Consider the following 17,694-nt stretch of genomic DNA (forward strand, 5'->3'; position numbering starts at 1 on the left):
TGGTGGATTATATGGTGTGAGTATATCTCAATAAAATTGCATTTTTAAAAAAGTGGACATGATTGATACCAAGAGACATATTAGGGCACCCTTCTGTGATAAATTGAATAAAACTAATTTAAATGTGTACAGATGACTAAAATTAAGTGATAGAATGAGGGTCCCCTATTGATAAACAACATGACACTAGGAAGAAAAATATGAATTTCTTCTTTTGTTACTGAAACTCCAGCTGAAATGTTAAGGCATCCAAATGATGATAAATGTTATTATTAACAGTTAATTCTTGATTTGATATGCTTAATGACCAGAGTGTGAAACCTGTTTTTATTATTAAATTTTAAAAATCAGAGCAACTTACATTTATACGGGGTATTATGTTTTTCTCTCATATCCAGCTTCCCACTTGAGCATAATAACATCTCTGGAAGTTAGAGAATGTACTGAGTTATTATCCTCATTTTACTGTGAAGAAAGTAGGGCCTAGAGAAATGAAGTGTCTTGAAAAATTAATAAGAAATTGATACAGAAATGGACTCTAATTCTCCCAAATATGAATATAGCTTTTAAATAAAGGTAAATCACACATTATTTCAATTTCCCATCTATCACTTACTAGCTGTGCGACCTTGAACAAGTCACTTAATCTGTCTGAGTTTCCATTGTCTTGATGAAATGATAATGCCTACCTCAATGAGTTGTGTGATGATGAAATAACATGTATATGTGTATATGTGTGTATGTGTGTGCATGCGCACGTGTATGTATGTGTGTGTATCTTAGTCTAGTGCCTGGGAAACTCTATATGCTCAATAAATAATATCCACTATTATTATTATTATTATTATTATTATTATTAGCAGAAGCAGCACTTACAAAATCATTTGTCTCTTATATAGGAATACTAGAACTTGACTAATAGGGTTGTCATTAGTATTAAATGAGATATAAAAGCAAGGTATTTAGCACAGTCTTTGTTACTCCTGCATATTACTCAATTGTCACAAATAAAATTATTTTTATGTGCATGATAGGATCCACTTTACTGAAAGTTTCTGAGCTTTTGTCTCAATTTCCCAGAAGTTACTGAAAGCTTGTCTCAAATTTAAGTAAACGTGGAACTTACTGGTACCAATAACCCAATTCTGGGTTATATCTGCCTCTTGGTGTGCCTGGATATGGGATCTTTAATGATGTCTTCAATATCTCTCCTACTTCTTGGGCCCATTCCTCTGTGCTGACTCCATTACCGGGTGCTTGCAAACTAGCTTCCAGCAGTTCCAGTTGCCAGGATGACATACACCAAATTCCTATGTGGTGGGAAATAGTACATGTCTTTGTGCAAGCAGTTCTAGCAAATATACAAAGATTTATTGATTGTATCAGCCTAGATTATTTGCTCATCCCTGTATCAATCACTCTGGCCAGAGGAAGATGATATGTAGACTGAATTAATCCTGAATGACATGCAAATGTTCACTATGTCATTAATAATCTGTATACAACACTTGCTCTCAAAGGAGATGGTTCCATGTTGTTGGTCTGTGTAATTAGGTTGTTCCATTATAGTCTGCATAGCCAATTTTACCTTCATCCATAAAGCCTTTCATTTTCCAGCTTACTGACACAGCAGAGTGGAATTTAGAACAAGGGGGTTGAACAAACCTGTCAATTAGCATGCTAACCAAATCAGACTAGTCACTGTAATCAAGAATTTATATGATGAATCCTTACATTGTGTAATACGTTGCCCTGGGCCCAGTAAAGGAGATAAAAGGAAAGTCCCTGGCCTTAAGAGTGTCCCAGACTCATAGCATGAAGGAGAGACAGATTGCTCAAATATATGGGTAAAAGTGAGCAGTGAGATAGCATACATATTCCAAAGTACTCTGGAGATGCATAGGATGAGATTAATCCTGAATGGGATAGGACTGAAACAAAGACAAAAACTGATAGAGGTGGTGATAGAAATGGGAATGCAAGTTGAGGAAATGTTGATTTGAAGTATTCATACAATAGTTCTCCAAAGTAGAACGTGGTGTACAGTGGGGAAGTTATTCTGGAGTGAGGGGACATACACATTGCAGAATTATGAGTGTCTTTCCAAAACATTCCCAATATATTTCTTGACTCTTGATTCCATGAGATAAATGAAAAACAATCACATCTACAAATTTCCCAAGGTATTTCCTCACCCAAATTCCCAACCCAGGGACCCACTCTTGTGATTGAAGTGGGTTAAGTAACAGCATTCATTCATTCAATCAGTCAACAAACATTCAATGGGCTCCTACTAGGTGCCAATTATGTGGCACCCACAAATGCAGATAAAAAGATGGCTAAAGACATATTTTTCTTGCCTGAAATTTAAGGTGTGTACATTCTGGTTGGGGAGGCAGATATATTAACAAATTAAAAATACAATATGAGAAATGTAGTACCAGAGACATGTAGAAAGTGTTTAGAGGAATGTGTTCAGAAGGAAGAACAATTAGTACTATCTTTTTCAAGGTGCATGTTAGTTAGGAAGGTTTTCACTGAGATGACATTGGAGCTGGGTACCTGAGCAGAGGAGGAAGTTTGTGAAAGGGAAGAGAGACATAAAAAACAAACAAACAAAAAAAAAACACATCAGCGTAGGATCCAAAGAGTGGACAGTAGTTTGATATGCCTGGAGTTTATATAATTTCAAGGGAGAAAGTTGCAAGAGATTCTGTCAAAAAGACATGTGGATCATGAAAGGTCCTGTAATACAGGCTAAGGAGACTGAATTTTACCTCATAGGTGATGGTGATGCGGGGAGTCAGGGAGAGGGGCGGAGGTGCAGGCCTGGAAGGGATCTAATCAGGGCAATGACCTAATTATTAAACATAATTATCCAGCATAGTTATTAAGTTGGAGAATGGGAAGCTATTTGTAACATTCTATAGGAGCCCTGTTGTAAGGAAAACCTAATGCACCCAAATGCAAACTAAAGTTAAATATATAAACAAACAAGGCTTCTCTTTATGGAAGGATGGTTCCTTGAAATTGAGACCTTCCCTGGCCCAACATAATATATAATTCTATTCATAATAAATCATCACCATGCTATGTTTTTAGAAGTTCTTCCGTTATCTAAACCAAGTACTACTCGCTTGTTTGGGCTAAACATATCAATCTGATGCTAATTGACTGTGCAGCTGAAAAGCAGGCTGAGCATTTCTAACATTGAAAGAGAAAACCAAAGACAATGCTGTTATGTTCCTACAACACACCAGAGTTTCACTCTAGCAGTGACCTTGGTATCCTTGCTATAAAATCACCAGGCAGGTGGAAGAAAACAGCAACTAAAAGTCCTTGTGATGCTTGAATAACTAAATCCTCTTAGATTAAATCCAAGAAAGATCCATCTTTTTTTGAATTCTATGCTATCACCGAGTATTAATGAATACTCTGGCTTATATTCTAATTATGATGACCTTGTGCTTTTTTTTTTTTTTTTAGAAGTTTACAGAGATTAGTATTCCAAAAGTAGTTCTGGGAACTGCATTTCTGAAGCTATTGCAAAGACTAACAGAATGCCCTATAAATCTTTTAGGGTTTCTTATTGACTTTGCAATTATAACTTCTTAAGTGTTTACTCCTAACACAGCCATACTCCCCTTTCTTTTAAGCTTTAATAGCTGAGGGCAAAATTTCTATTACCCACAAATGAAACTCTAAAAAGATGTTCAAAAGGAAAGGTACATGGTAACTTTCAAACCATCATTTGAAACAAAACATAGGTAAATTTTCATGTGTTTGAATATAATTATCAAGGAAAGTCACTAAAATTCAAATTATTTGCCATTCTTTCTTGCCATGAATTTATGAACTATGTCTCAACCATCGTATTTTTTAGCTTCAGCTCAACCTAGGGAAAAAGCAGGCTCATATAAAATGGGAGCCCCTGCATTCAGTCCTTCCTTCTCAGATCATATTAATAACATGCTAACCGAACTCAATTATAATATGCTAACTGACTACTTATGGAAAGTAGTCCATGAACCTACTTTCCTTCTACTTTATCAGCACAGAAACTATTTCTCCTCCTACAGTGATGACATGAAATATATTTTTTGGTCTCTGTTAGTTGACATGCAAATGTACCCACTAGATCACAAGTGAAAACTCATTAAAACCTGCTGGAATGCAATTGTGTTATCTCCCAGGAACACAGAAAATAACATTAGTCATCACTCCAGTGCATTTCCATTTGCTAACATAGTGAAATCACCCACCCTGTCCCCGTTCCCCCAAGGTTTCCATAGAAAACGTTCCTATTTTATTCCAGTTTCATCAGACAAAAGCCATAGGTGTCCATTTATCTACAAAGACACACTTTTTTAATTTAAATTGAGAAATGCAGCCATATGATCCCATTTACAACCATGGAAACTTTTGTTTCCTAATCTGTTACATAGGTTTGACATTGTAGATATTGCTAAAAATTCCCTATCAAGTATTTGGAATTGTTGCTTAGATAGTGAATATTTGGCTAAATTAGAAGAGAGCAGCTACTATATAACAAAGGTGACATATATCAATGAAAAATATACCCTTTTCTCTAATATTTTGCTCATTTTGGGAAAGTATTCATTCCCTTCCGCAGAGAAATTCCTAATGCTCTTTGTTTTGTGGGTACTCTGTTAATGTATGTACGAAAGACATATGGGTAAATCTTACTCCAGCTTGCCTTCCCTACTTTCCCTATTTCTACTTACTATTAACACCAAATCTTAGAAGGAATTTTGGATAGCCAGTATTAATTTGGTGATTTTTCACATATTTATTTAACACCTGCTATGGATCAGGCTATATTTTAGCACTGAGGATGCAGACCTGCTCTTGGGAAGCTGGAAGATGCAGATAAGAAATAATTAAATGAGCAAAATAAATTCAGATAGTGATAACTGCTATAGACGAAACTAAGTAGGACATTCTTGGGTGACCTATTTTAATTGGGCTTTTGGTCAGGGAATCCTTCAATAAGACTGTGATACTTGATCTTCAGAAAGAGCCAGTCAAGTGACTTTATAGGGGAAGAGCATTCCAGATAGAAGGAACAGCAAGTAGGCACAATAAGGTGCTCAGCAATTATGTGATAAGCGAGGAATTATCTTCAATTACCTGATAGTTCATAATATTTTCTTATTTATTGTCCATTGTTTCTATTATAAATTGTTGTGTGTGTGTGTGTGTGTGTGTGTGTGCCAGTACCCTCATAGGGTAATCACACTTTAATGGAAAATGTTTTTATCCATTGTGGATACTAACACTTGGTCTGTTACTGGTTTTGCAAATATTCCCTCATTTTGTTATTTATATCTTGACTCACTGTGCTATTATTTTTTTACAGGGGTTATATTTTTATATTCAAATGTATTAACTTTATTTATGCTTTTTAACTTTCATTATATGCTTAGAAATATCTTCTCTACCCAAAGATAATTAGTGGTTAATATATATATATATATATATATATATAGAGAGAGAGAGAGAGAGAGAGAGAGAGAGGGAGGGAGGGAGGGAGCACTTTTTTTTTAAGGAATGAATTGGCTCACATGATGGTGGGGGGCTGCTGGCAAGTCCAAATCCTGTAGAGCAGCCCTAATTCCATTGGGCAGGGAAATTCTGATAAGAGTTGATGTTGAATTGTTGACTCTGACATCCATATGGAAGACCAGCAGGCTGGAAATTGAGAGAGGATTAGAGGGAATAGTCTTGAGGCAGATTTTCTTCTTCTCTCTGGCACCAAATTATGGAGGGTTATCTCCTTTATTTAAATTCAACTGATTGTATGGCTAATTCTATCTATAAAATACCTCCACAACATCTTGGTCAGTGTTTGACCAAACAGCAGCACTCCATAACCTAGACAAGTTGACACATAAAATTAAGCACCACTATTCATTCATTCATTCATTCATTCATTCATTTTTTGGAGCTGAAGAACATGTTTGAATGTGACTTCACCAATTACCTGCTGTTCTACTGCATTAGTCAGCATTCTCTAGGGAAGCAGAACCAACAGGAGAGATCTGTAAATATTATGAGATTTTTATAAAAATTGTCTCACGCCACTGTGGGGATGTACAAATCCAAATTACATAGGGCAGGACACAAGCCGGGAACTCTGATGAAGGTTTTCAATGAATTCCCCAGGAGAAGCTGGCTGGCTGAAGTAGAGATGGAAATTCTCTCTTCTGACTGCTGAAATCATCCCTTCTCCTTTTAAAGCTTTCAACTGATTAGACAAGACTTCTCTCTTTAATAAGTTTGAAAAGATATACAGTGAATTTTCCTATGTTTTCTAGGTCTTTAAAAACATAATCCACAAATAAAAAATACACACACACATATAAATACTGTTGGTTCTGTAGGCTGGAGAACCCTGACTTTATATATATATATGTATGTGTGGAGCTTTTAAGGAATTAATTGACTCACATGATGGTGGGGGCTGGCAAGTCCAAATCCTGTAAAGCAGCCCTAATTCCATTGGGCAGGGAGTTGAAGGCAGTCTCCTTAGTTGATTGTAGATGTAATCAGCCATAGGTGCAATCAACTCACTGATGACTTAAATCCACAAAATATCCTTACGGTAAGAATCAGGCCCATGCTTGCTTGGACACCCAAACCTGCCTATATTGACACATGAACCTAACCATGACAGCTACTTAGGACAGGTTACTTTACATTCCTTTACCTCAGCTTTCTACAAAATTGGGACACAATTGTCTACATCATAAGGTAGTTCTAATAGCCTAGCCCAAGCATTAAAAAGTAATCTTGAAATGCTTAGAAAAGTGTCTTGCACATAGTAAGCACTATAAAGAGTTTATTGCCTTATTTTATTGGCTACAACTTCTGAAGTAAAGCTAAATAATAGTGGGGCAAGCATCTTTATTTTGCTGCTTATTTTAGGGATAATATCCCTGAGCTGGTTTGGATAAATTGTGTCTCCCAGAAGAGCTATGTTCTTTAATGCAATCTTTTTTCTGTGATTATATTTTTAATGCAATTTTTAATTTTCTAGTAGAAAAACAAACTGAAAAAAAGTGGAACACTATGATTTTATCAACATAATTATTTTACATACTTTTCTTCATACATCTTCAAAATCTATTGTGTATTTTATGTTAAGAGCACATCTCAATTTAGACTAGTCATATTTCAAGGGCCCAAAGCCACATGTATCTAAACTGTCTGGAAAGACACTCACCTGTATCCTTCCACCATCTGATACATCTACTTGAAGACAAACTTTATGAATGTCTGTTACCCTCCAAACTCTATGTCTTATCAGTACAAACAGATCTAGATATACTACTAGCAGAATTTATTATATAAAGCCATGGGAGGCCAGCACTATGCCTAGTACTAGATAAATGGCAACAAAAATGACTGACATTGGGAGTTAATTCAACCACTCAATCAGCAGATAACACAGTTAACAGTGAGTGGACAATATTCTTTTTCTTCGTAACACAATTTCTAATTGTTCTCTATTTTCTTCTATATATACACCGAATGTACGCATCTTTCTCTCCTATGCCACTCTAGAAGAGAAGGACTACATCTATCTTGTTTCCCATTATATCCTGGGTCTTAGTATAATGCTGTACACATAGCAGATAATGAAATATTTGTTAAATGAATTACAATTGCTATGCAATGTTTATTAGCCCAAACTAGCTTGTCATTTCATAATCAGTGTTTTCTAACTAGTCAAGCTACATTACACATTTTCTCAATGAAAACTGAACAGGTGTTTCCTCTTTAGAGCAATTTCTAACAGCCTAGCCCAAGCATTAAAAAGTAATCTTGAAATTCCCCACTAAGTTTTGAATCACATTTATTCTGTCTTCATCAGACTCTCTTCCTCCAACACAACAAAAACAGACTGATTGTGGCACAAATTAACAAGTACAAGTGAACAGCCCTCTCCAACAACCTCTCAGACTTAAAGAAAAAAGAAAATACCAACGACGCACCTGGAAGGAAAGAACAGTCACTGTTTCCCACCATATGGTCAGTAGTAGCATGGTTCCTTTGGCAGACCACTCTAAGTTGAACAACAAAAATACACTGTAGTAGCCATGGTAAAGGAAAACTTACAAATGGTAAATGTCCTGATTTTTTAAAAAGGGAAATAAAATGGCATGCAATATTAGGACTCAAGGTGAAACTTATTACCCAAAAAACACCAAACTCATTCTTTAACAATATGATTAGTATTGTATTATAATGTCATTTTGCCAATCTTGAGATTATAGACATAATTTCAATTACTATAAGACCTGGAAGAATTGAGGAGTTAAGAGTAAGAGTGGCTCTTATTCTGTTTATTCTTATACAGTGAAATGGCACATTAATAAGGTTGTCATTAAACGAAGTAATTTATACTCAGTTTTGTAACTGTAGCACACACACAAAATAACCTCTTAATTAAATGTATCTTGTTTTATAAACTCTGGAATACACATGCATTTCATACCAGTTAAAGCATTTATTCATCTATTGTGCATAAATCAAACTTTTAAAAACTGAATAATGTTTAAAATGCACTGAAGACAATTACTTTTTTCTTTTTTGTTGCGTTTTCTAAAATTGTGGTAATTTTCACATCCTCATTGTGTTTTCTTTTTTTTTTCTTTTTATGGTCACTTTGGTAACCACTTGGAAAACAGGGTCTTGGTCCTGATCCTCCTGGTACTTTTTCTTCTTCTTTGGCTCTGCCTCCCAGAGGTCATCCACATTATTACGTGTCTGCAGGTCTGTCTCTTCCTTTGTGGTGATATCTGCAATTTCTTCTAGTTCTGTGGTACCATCTTCCACTTCATAAGTCTCTGGATCTTTCTTTTTTTCCTTTTTCTTCTTTGGAGGTTTTTCAACAGCTTTTTCAGTGTTGGTTTCTGTTACTTCTTTAGAAATTTCAGAGCATTTAGATTGTAAGCTAGTAATATTTAATTTTCCCCGCATACAGAATATTCCAGCAGCATCTGAGTCTCAACAAAATACTTCAAATTCTAGTTCGTCACCCACATTTATCTCTAGGGTCTGCCACTGCTCAGCCAGCATCTGCTCAGGTTTAGGGATGGATGCATTAAAACATCCGTGTACTAAACAGCCAATGTGGCTGGAAGACAGTTTATTAACTATACCCTCTCGGAATAGCACAGAAGCTCCGCATTCAGCTGTTCTCCGACACCCCTGCGTTTCCTGTTGAGGTAACTCGGCGACAGCGCGATGTGCCTCCGGTGAGGCCCGGCCAGAAAGTAGTAGTAGCGGCTACTCACTAGCGCACAACTGGCCTTTTAGGTCAGCAACTCTAAGCAAGGCAGGATACCAGCTGGTCTCACTAGGGTCACCTCAGAGGCCACTTTGGGCTGCGGTGCCTCTGAGCAACCCGCAGCCATGCAGATTATTAGGTTTCCCTTTTAATGCAATCTTATGGGGGCAACTTATTAGTTGATTAGGGTGGTACTTTTTGATTGCTTCCAAGGAGATCTGACTCACCCAACTGTGGGTGAGGCCTTTGGGTTATTCCATGGAAGTTTGGACCCCACCCACTCAGGGTGGATCTTGATTGGTTTACTGGATTACTTAAGAGAACTCAAGAGCTGAAACAGATGCTTGCTGATGCTTGGCGATGCATGGAGATGCAGACAGAATGATGTTTGGAGATTCGAAGCTAAGAGATGAAGCCTAGAGTTTGCCGCAGAGAAGCTAGGAGAGGACCCCCAGACGATTAGAAAGAAATGCCCTGGGAGAACAAGCAAGATTGCACAGCAGCTGAGAAAGAGAAGCTAAGAGAGACAGAAGCCCAGAGACAATTTGGAGAAAGCCATTTTGAAACCAGAGCCCAGGAGCAAAGGACCAGTAGACACCAGCCTCTTGCCTTCCCAGCTGACAAAGGTGTTCGGAAGCCATTTGCCTTTCTTCAGTGAAAGTGTCCTCTTGTTGATACCTTAGTTTATGTAAATGCATGGCCTTAGAACGGTAAATTTGTAACCCAATAAATCCCCTTTATAAAGCCAATCCATTTCTGGCATTTTGCATAAAAGCAGCGTTAGCAAACCAGAATAATCCCCTACAGACTTTTTCCATAAGTTCCCTACCTATATTTTTATTTTCTGAAGTATTTTAAGAAAATTATAGACATTTGGCATTTTGTACCTAAATTTTGCATGCATCCCTAAAAAATTAGTATTTTCTGTATATACCACAATAATATTAAGACAGCTAACAAGAATAAAAATAATTCCTTAACATCTCCTAATATCCAGTTCATATTTAAATTTGCCTGAAATGTCTTTTACAGGTGATTTTTTGAGAAATCTAATCGAGGACCATGCATTACATCCAGTTGTTATGTCCTTCAAGACTCATTTTTAAATAACACTGGAAAAAATATTCTGCCTTCTGGGTTTGTCTGATTGTTTCTTTCTGATGTCTTTGGCCTTGTTCTTCTATCTCCTATTTTTTTTTTTTTTATAAAATGGCCATTCAATCTAAAGTTTTGATTGGATACCAATTGTAAAAATTTTGAGGAAGTGTACTTTTTATTGCACCATGTGACATTTGGGTCCTCTGGGAGTCAAATGTAAAGGCAGAATTGGAAGTGCAAAAGGTTTATTGGGGAAAATGCTTGTGAAGAATAGAGGGAGGAGGGAGTGAGAGTAGGTGGAGAGATCCACAGACTCCAGTGCAGATCTGACTTCATTGAAGGGAGAAAGGGAAGAAAGAGGCAGGCTAGGAAGAGCCTCAATTATGCAGCACAGTTCTGAGACTGTCTTGGCCAGGCCAGGGTGATGGGAATTCCTGGAGCAAAGATTGCTCATTAGTTGAGTTGAGTCTTGCATTGTACAGAAATGGCCTGGCTCTAGCTTCCCTGCTGTGCCCAGATGTTGGCTAGGAGCAGCCCAGGGAGAGTATGGTCTTAGTGTGAACACTGTGGTGGACTCTGGAAGTTTGTCAGCTGGAGGCCGTCAGCCAAAGAGGATTATCTCTTAAAGGGAGACCTGAGCAACACATGCCGCTGGCTGCTACACATCACATTGTGGGGCATATACCATCTAGTTTTCTCACTGTTAGAGATGTTAAGGTTGCTCACTGAGTTCAGGGGGTCACAGCCTGATTCCTCCACTGTAAAGCTGCATTTTCCCCTTTCTGACCAGAAAATAATCTGAGGAGGTGACAAGTGGGCACCATAAGAACCCCAGTTTCCTATCAATTTTTTACCTGATGGTTTTAGCATCCAATAATGATCCTTGCCTGGACTGAACATTTCCTAAGAGGTAGTAAAATGGTGATTTTCTAATTCTATCATTCACCCTGTAGTGTTTCTCAATTGCCTATGGTATTGGCTATTGTTGTAAGACAGAAATTCATGTGATATGGTAATATATTTTGTAATATTAAAACTCTTTTCTGGATATATCTACCAAGAGATCTCACAGGCATTTCAAGTTCAGTCTGTCCAAAGTAAATGCATCTTTCTCAATCCCAATATTTGTTCTGCATTTCCAACCTCAGGGAATGACAATACCACTGATGTAATTACCCAAACCTGAACCCCTGGCATCACCCTTTATTCCTTCTTTCCCCTCATTACCATGTCCATTAAGTCATCCTTGATGGAACATCCTTGATTTTCTCACATACTATTCCTACTCTAAATCTCTTCTCTTACTCACACAATTCTGGTCTTCAAATTTCCTTCCTGTGAATATATTAAGTCTATTAATTGGTCCCATCTGTGATCTTGCTCTCCTACAATCTAAACACTACACCAACTCTAGCAGGATCTTTCAGAGTTGCCAATCTGATCATGTTATTTTCCTATGTAAATTCCTTCATTGAGTTTTCATATTCTGTACAAAGTCCAAAACCTTAAAATATATATAATTTTCTTCATGATGTGGTCCAGTCCAGTCCTCTTTACATTCTAATCTTTGCATCTTACCCCAGACAACCTTGATATTGTAAAAGACGAATTCTTTTAAGTTCTTGAGCAGGCCATGATCTTTATCACTTCCACTACTTGCACATGCTGTTGGTTCCTTTGCTTGGAATGCTCTTTTCCTCTTGGTCAATATAAACTCTCAGTTACCCTATAAAGACAGCACAAATGTCATTCCCCTAGAAAAGCCACCTTGACTTAGCTGGGGTTCAGTTAAGTTCTTCCTTCTCTATATTTCTTTAGAGCCTCATAAACATGTGTAGAACACCATTTATGACATGGTTTATTGTAAATTATTTATGTGTTTGTTTCCTCTTGCCAAACCTTGGGACAAGAGGACTATAAATGTGCTATATTCATCTATATATTCTTAGTGCTTATGGAAAGGATAAATGATTTCTCAATGAGGAGTACATTCAAAGCCAGTGTCTCTACTTTCTCTTGCTCTCCCATAAAATATGCATCTTCCAATCTGGTACTTAAGCTACATTTCAGAGGCAGTAAAACACATAGTGATTAAACATAGGGACATGGAGACAAACTCCTGGGGTTAAAATTTTATCTCTGCCACTTACTGTGTGACTGTAATGATCTATGACTTATTTTTCTCATCTGTGACTTGGGAATAGGATTAACTGTATCATAGGGTTGTTCGAAAGATTAAATGAGACAATAGATTAGTATTCAATAAATTTTAGTTATCATTTCTAGGGATTGAATCTCATCATATCAGTCCCCTACTTAAAATGATCATCTACCCCTCCCACACATACATCCCATGTTCCAGCTGAACTCATACATTTTTTATTGATTCTGTTAGCCTATATTTATTTGCTATGTTCCAGGCATAATTTGAGTGATTTCCATGCATTGTTCATTCATTCATTCATTCAACAGATCATTATGGAGCTCCTACTTTGGGTCATGTGCTATTCAAGTCATAAAGGGTACAGCAGTGAACCATGCATACTTAACTCTTTGCCCTCATGTAGCTTACATTCTAGTGGGGTGAGGGGAGCAATAAGCAAAATAAATAAGCAAACTATATACTATGTCAGATGGTAATAAATACTTTGGAGGAAATAATGAAAAAAGTCAGGGGTGGCAGAGAGTGCTAAGAGGTGGCTGTTCTACATAATTCAAGGAATTATTAATTAAAATTCAATTAAAGTTAATTAAAATATTGTTAACTAAAATTCAATTCAAGAAAGCCCTCACAGATAGTGATATTTGAGAAACAAAGGAGGATATGAGGGAGCAAGTCATATGGATATTTGAGGAAAGAGTACTCCATAAATAATGGACAACAAGTGCAGAGGTCCTGAGGCTGGAATGTACTTGAACCATGAGGAGGTCTTAGTGACTGGAGATGAGAGAGAAAGAGGCACAATAATACAGATTAAGGTCACAGAGATAGTGTGGTCTAGATCACACAGATAGTGGTTTTTGCTTTGAGTGAGCTGGAAAACCATTGCTTATTTTTGAGTTGAAGGGTGTTGTGATAAATTTTTAAAGGATTGATCTGGAAGCTGTGTGCAGAATGACCTGTAGATAGATAGGGATGGAGGCAGATAAATCAATTAGGAGTCTACTGAAATAAGTCAGGTGAGAGATAATGATGATTTGGGCCAGGATGGTACTGGTGGTAAGAATTGGGCCAGTTCTGGAAGTATTTGGGGGGACAGACTACAGAATTTGCTGATGAACTGCATTTGAGGTGTGATAACAGGAAAGGAGTCAAGGGTAATAATGATAATAACAATAGTAGCTGATGCATAATGCACTTATTATGTATCTAATACTAATGACGTTTTGTAAGTATTAGCTCATTTAGCCTTTAGAACTAAAGGAGGAGGGTGCCAAATAAGTATTTGCTGATAGAGGCACAGAGAATATAAGTCATTTGACTGTGCTACATAGATAGTAAGTAGTGGACCCAGGATTTGAACACAGATTTTCCAGCTACAGCATCCATGCTTTTAACTGTTGCAAGATGGTTGAGTAGTTCCAAGCCTTTTATTTCCTCTTTTCTTTCCTTGCAATTTTATTGAGATATATTCACATACCATACAGTCATCCAAAGTATATAATCAATTGTTCACAGTATCATGATACAGTTATGCAGTCATAACCACATTCAATTTTTGAACATTTTCATTACTCAAAAAAGAAATAATAAAAATAAAATTGAGAATAAAATGAGGTTGCCAAATAAATATTTGCTGATAGAGGCACAGAGTATAAATTCAACTGCCTGTGCTAAATAGCTAGTAAGTAGTGGATTAAGATTCAAAGACAGATATTCCATCCTACAACATCCATGCTTTTTATTTTTTGGCTTAAAATAAAAAAAAATTATTCTCTTATAGTTCTTGAAGTCAGAAGTCTGAAATGGTTTTTCCTGAGCTGAAACCACAGGGCCACATTTCTTCTGTGACTCTCAAGGAAAATCCATTTCCTTGCCTTTTCCAACTTCTACAGTTGCATTGCTTGCATTCCTTGGTCACGGTCTCTTCCTCTATCTACCAGGCCAGCAACATAGCATCTTCAAATCTCTTTGTTTCCATCTTCACCTTTGTGTTTTCTGTAGTCAAGTCTCACTCCAGCTCCCTGGAGATGTAAGTTCTTGAAGATACTGTGATGGCTTTGCAAACGTACCTCTTCAGGCATTTAATTCACATAATTTCAGTTTGAACTCGTGTCCTCCTTTCCACCCAAAAAAGATCATTAAAGGAGAAATATTGGCAGAGGGCATAATACTATAGGTTAGACATATCTGTCTGTCCTAAGCTTTCACACAAAAGTTTGATCTGTCTCTCCAGAAGAGGCTAGCAGATTTCTTCCAGGGTTCTGATTTCCCAAAAATGTAATCAATTCTTTATCCCCTTGCTCTGTGTGGTCAAGTTAATCTTCTCTGAGGAAAGGCCAATGGCATCTGGGGTTCCTTTGTCACATGGAAAGGGATGGCCGGCATATGCTGATCCTTCTCTCCTGGATTTCATTGCTTTCAGGTTCTGGCTCTTTCAGTTTCTGTGGGTCTTTGCTTGCTTCTCCAAGATCTCTGGGTGCTTCTCTCTTTTGGTGTTTCTCTCTTCAGCATCCATGCTTTTAACTGCTACATGATGGTTCGATGGTTCCAAGGCTTTTGATTGGAGCAGATGGAAAGATGGAAGACTGGAGGTACAAATTTGGGAGTCAATATGGCACTGAGGCAGAATGAAATCACCTATGGAATTAGTATACATAGAGAAGAGATCACTGAATTCCAGGAAATACCAGCATTTATATTTCAGGAAGATGAGGAGGAATCAATAAGGAAGACTGAGGAAAGAGTAGCCATGAGGTCACAGAAAAGCAAAAAGAATGTGGTATTGACAGTGGATTTAGCAACCTTGACAAAAGTAGTCTCTGTAGAGATAGGGAGACGTGAAGACCTGATTGGGGTAAGTTCTATGAGAGAAATTGAAAAGAGGAATTAGGAACAGTGATTACTGAATTTTTTCTCAAGAAACTTTCTCTTATGGAGGCCAGAGAAATGGTGCAGTAACTCTAAGGATTGTGGTTTTAACAAAGGTTTATTTTCCTTTAAGATAGAAAAAAATAATAGCTTGCTTCTTTGCTGATGAAAATGATACACTCAAGAGGGATAACCAGATGATGTACTAGAGAATGAGGATTATTTCTGGTCCCAAGTCCTTGAACATCTGCAAGGGAATGGGATCTAATGTATGCAAGCACAGATCCTTTATTTAGAGCTGTGGTTCCCATAAGTGGTTCTCATAATTCTCCCTAGGGGCATTTTGAAAATGTTGTGATGTCATGTTTTATTTTCTAGTCTGGTCATGCCTGAATATCCACATATCGAAATACATTTATAAATCAAATTATTTTCCCTTAGGTGTCCTTTATTTTAAATGTAATGCATTGTATTGACTTTTGGAAATTATATATGTAAATAGTTTATGAATTTTATTTCAGAATAGCAAAGAATTCAACTAAATCAGACTCTCTGGGGCAGGTGTGATAGCATAGGCATTTTTATAAGTATTCCGCAGTGGATTTTAATGTGAAGCCAAGGTGGGAAAGCCTTCCCTGGACTAGGGAAATGCAGTCAGATTATCTATTTTAATTCTCACAAAACTCAGGTTATATTATTATTATTATTGCTACTACTATTATTATTTAATATATAGGATAAACAAGGCTCAAAGTGGTTAATCAGTTTGCCAAGGTGCCATTCATTAGTAAATGAAAGAGCCTGGAATTAAATCCAGATAGTCTGACTCCAGAGTCCACTATGCTACTCTACCTCTCAATCTTCTTGGTGTTCCCAGAACTCAACAAGTACTTTTGTGCCTCTGTCTCCATGCCCTTTCACATGCCTTTTCCTTTGTCTGGGATACCCTACCCTTTTTTCTCTACCTTTTCAGATCCTCATAAGTTTCATAATTTTAGGATTTAGAATTATATGATGTTTATCTGTATATCTCTATGTTGATATATCTCCCTATCTCTCTATTATCTATCTATTATATATATATATATATATATATATATATATATATATATATATTCTGTCTGCTATAGGCCCTAGAGTCAGGGATATCTGAGTTTGAATCCTGGGTCTGCCACTTCCTAGCTATGTGATCGTGAGAGGTGATACCCTTTTTAAAACTCTGTTTGCTCATCTTTGAATTGGAGACACTAATAATAATTTAGCTTACTCTTAGAATTGAGAGGTCTGGAATCAGAGAACTGATGGAACATTGGGTAAGATCTCAACTTGAAAGAATGTTCAGCATTGGCTTCTTTCTGTGCCCATGAAAGGGCATAGAGCCAAGTGTGACTGAAGAGCACTTGGGAAACCAGAAGCAGATTCAAGATTAAATGGGTCTTTAGGACCCTAAGCCATGCTTCACCCCACACCATCCAAATTTTGGTTAATTCCAAAGAGGAAAATTGGGAGGAATGCCTATAAGGCTCTGAGGTTAATTCTCATTCTTTGGGCTAGAAGTCATACTAGCTAATATCCTGAGAAAACACTACAGGAGTCAGGAATTGATTTACGTTTTCTGCCTTCTCAAAATACCAGCAGGTGATTATATTTAGAAACGTTTTCCCTTTCTCTGCTGTATTTTTCAAATGGATCAGCAAGTGCCTTAAGATGATCAGACTAGACTTGAGCTTCATAGAAAGCATATGAGTCTGGGTTCTAGTACTGCATCTGCTACTAATTAAATGTGTGGTTTTAAAGATGTTATTTACTTTTTATGAGCTTCATTTGACTCTTTTGTAAAATGAAGGGATTGGACTTGATCTCTCAATTATCATAATTCATAATTTTATACTGACCAAAAAGCTAAGTTCTCATATAATTGAGAAGATCATAACATCTCAAAGGTAAAACAGAGCCATTCCTGTATTTAAAAGTGTGTACAGAAAAAGCAAGCCCCTGGTCAGTTATGCATTATATTTGCTTATACTTCTCACTTCAATCATAACACCTTAGAGTAATAACAACACCTGATGATTACCTAGTACTTTACCACTTAAAACACATTTCAGGAGAGAGGATCTAAGACGGTAGCATAGAGAGGAGTGGAAGCTAGTTAGTCCCCCTGGAACAACTAGTGAAAAACCAGGAACACCTAGTAAATAATCCGGAATAACTGCGTGGGGACAAACATGACCGTCCACTCATCATA

At 37.0% G+C, this 17,694-nt stretch overlaps 1 pseudogene; it reads right to left on the reverse strand.

Annotated features, from left to right (window-relative positions):
- Window positions 1-8,581: 8,581 nt before the first annotated feature.
- Window positions 8,582-9,443, reverse strand: LOC119522492 (annotated as a pseudogene).
- Window positions 9,444-17,694: the final 8,251 nt, after the last annotated feature.

Source organism: Choloepus didactylus, chromosome X (genome assembly GCF_015220235.1).
Source record: "Choloepus didactylus isolate mChoDid1 chromosome X, mChoDid1.pri, whole genome shotgun sequence".
NCBI classification, from domain to species: domain Eukaryota; kingdom Metazoa; phylum Chordata; class Mammalia; order Pilosa; family Megalonychidae; genus Choloepus; species Choloepus didactylus.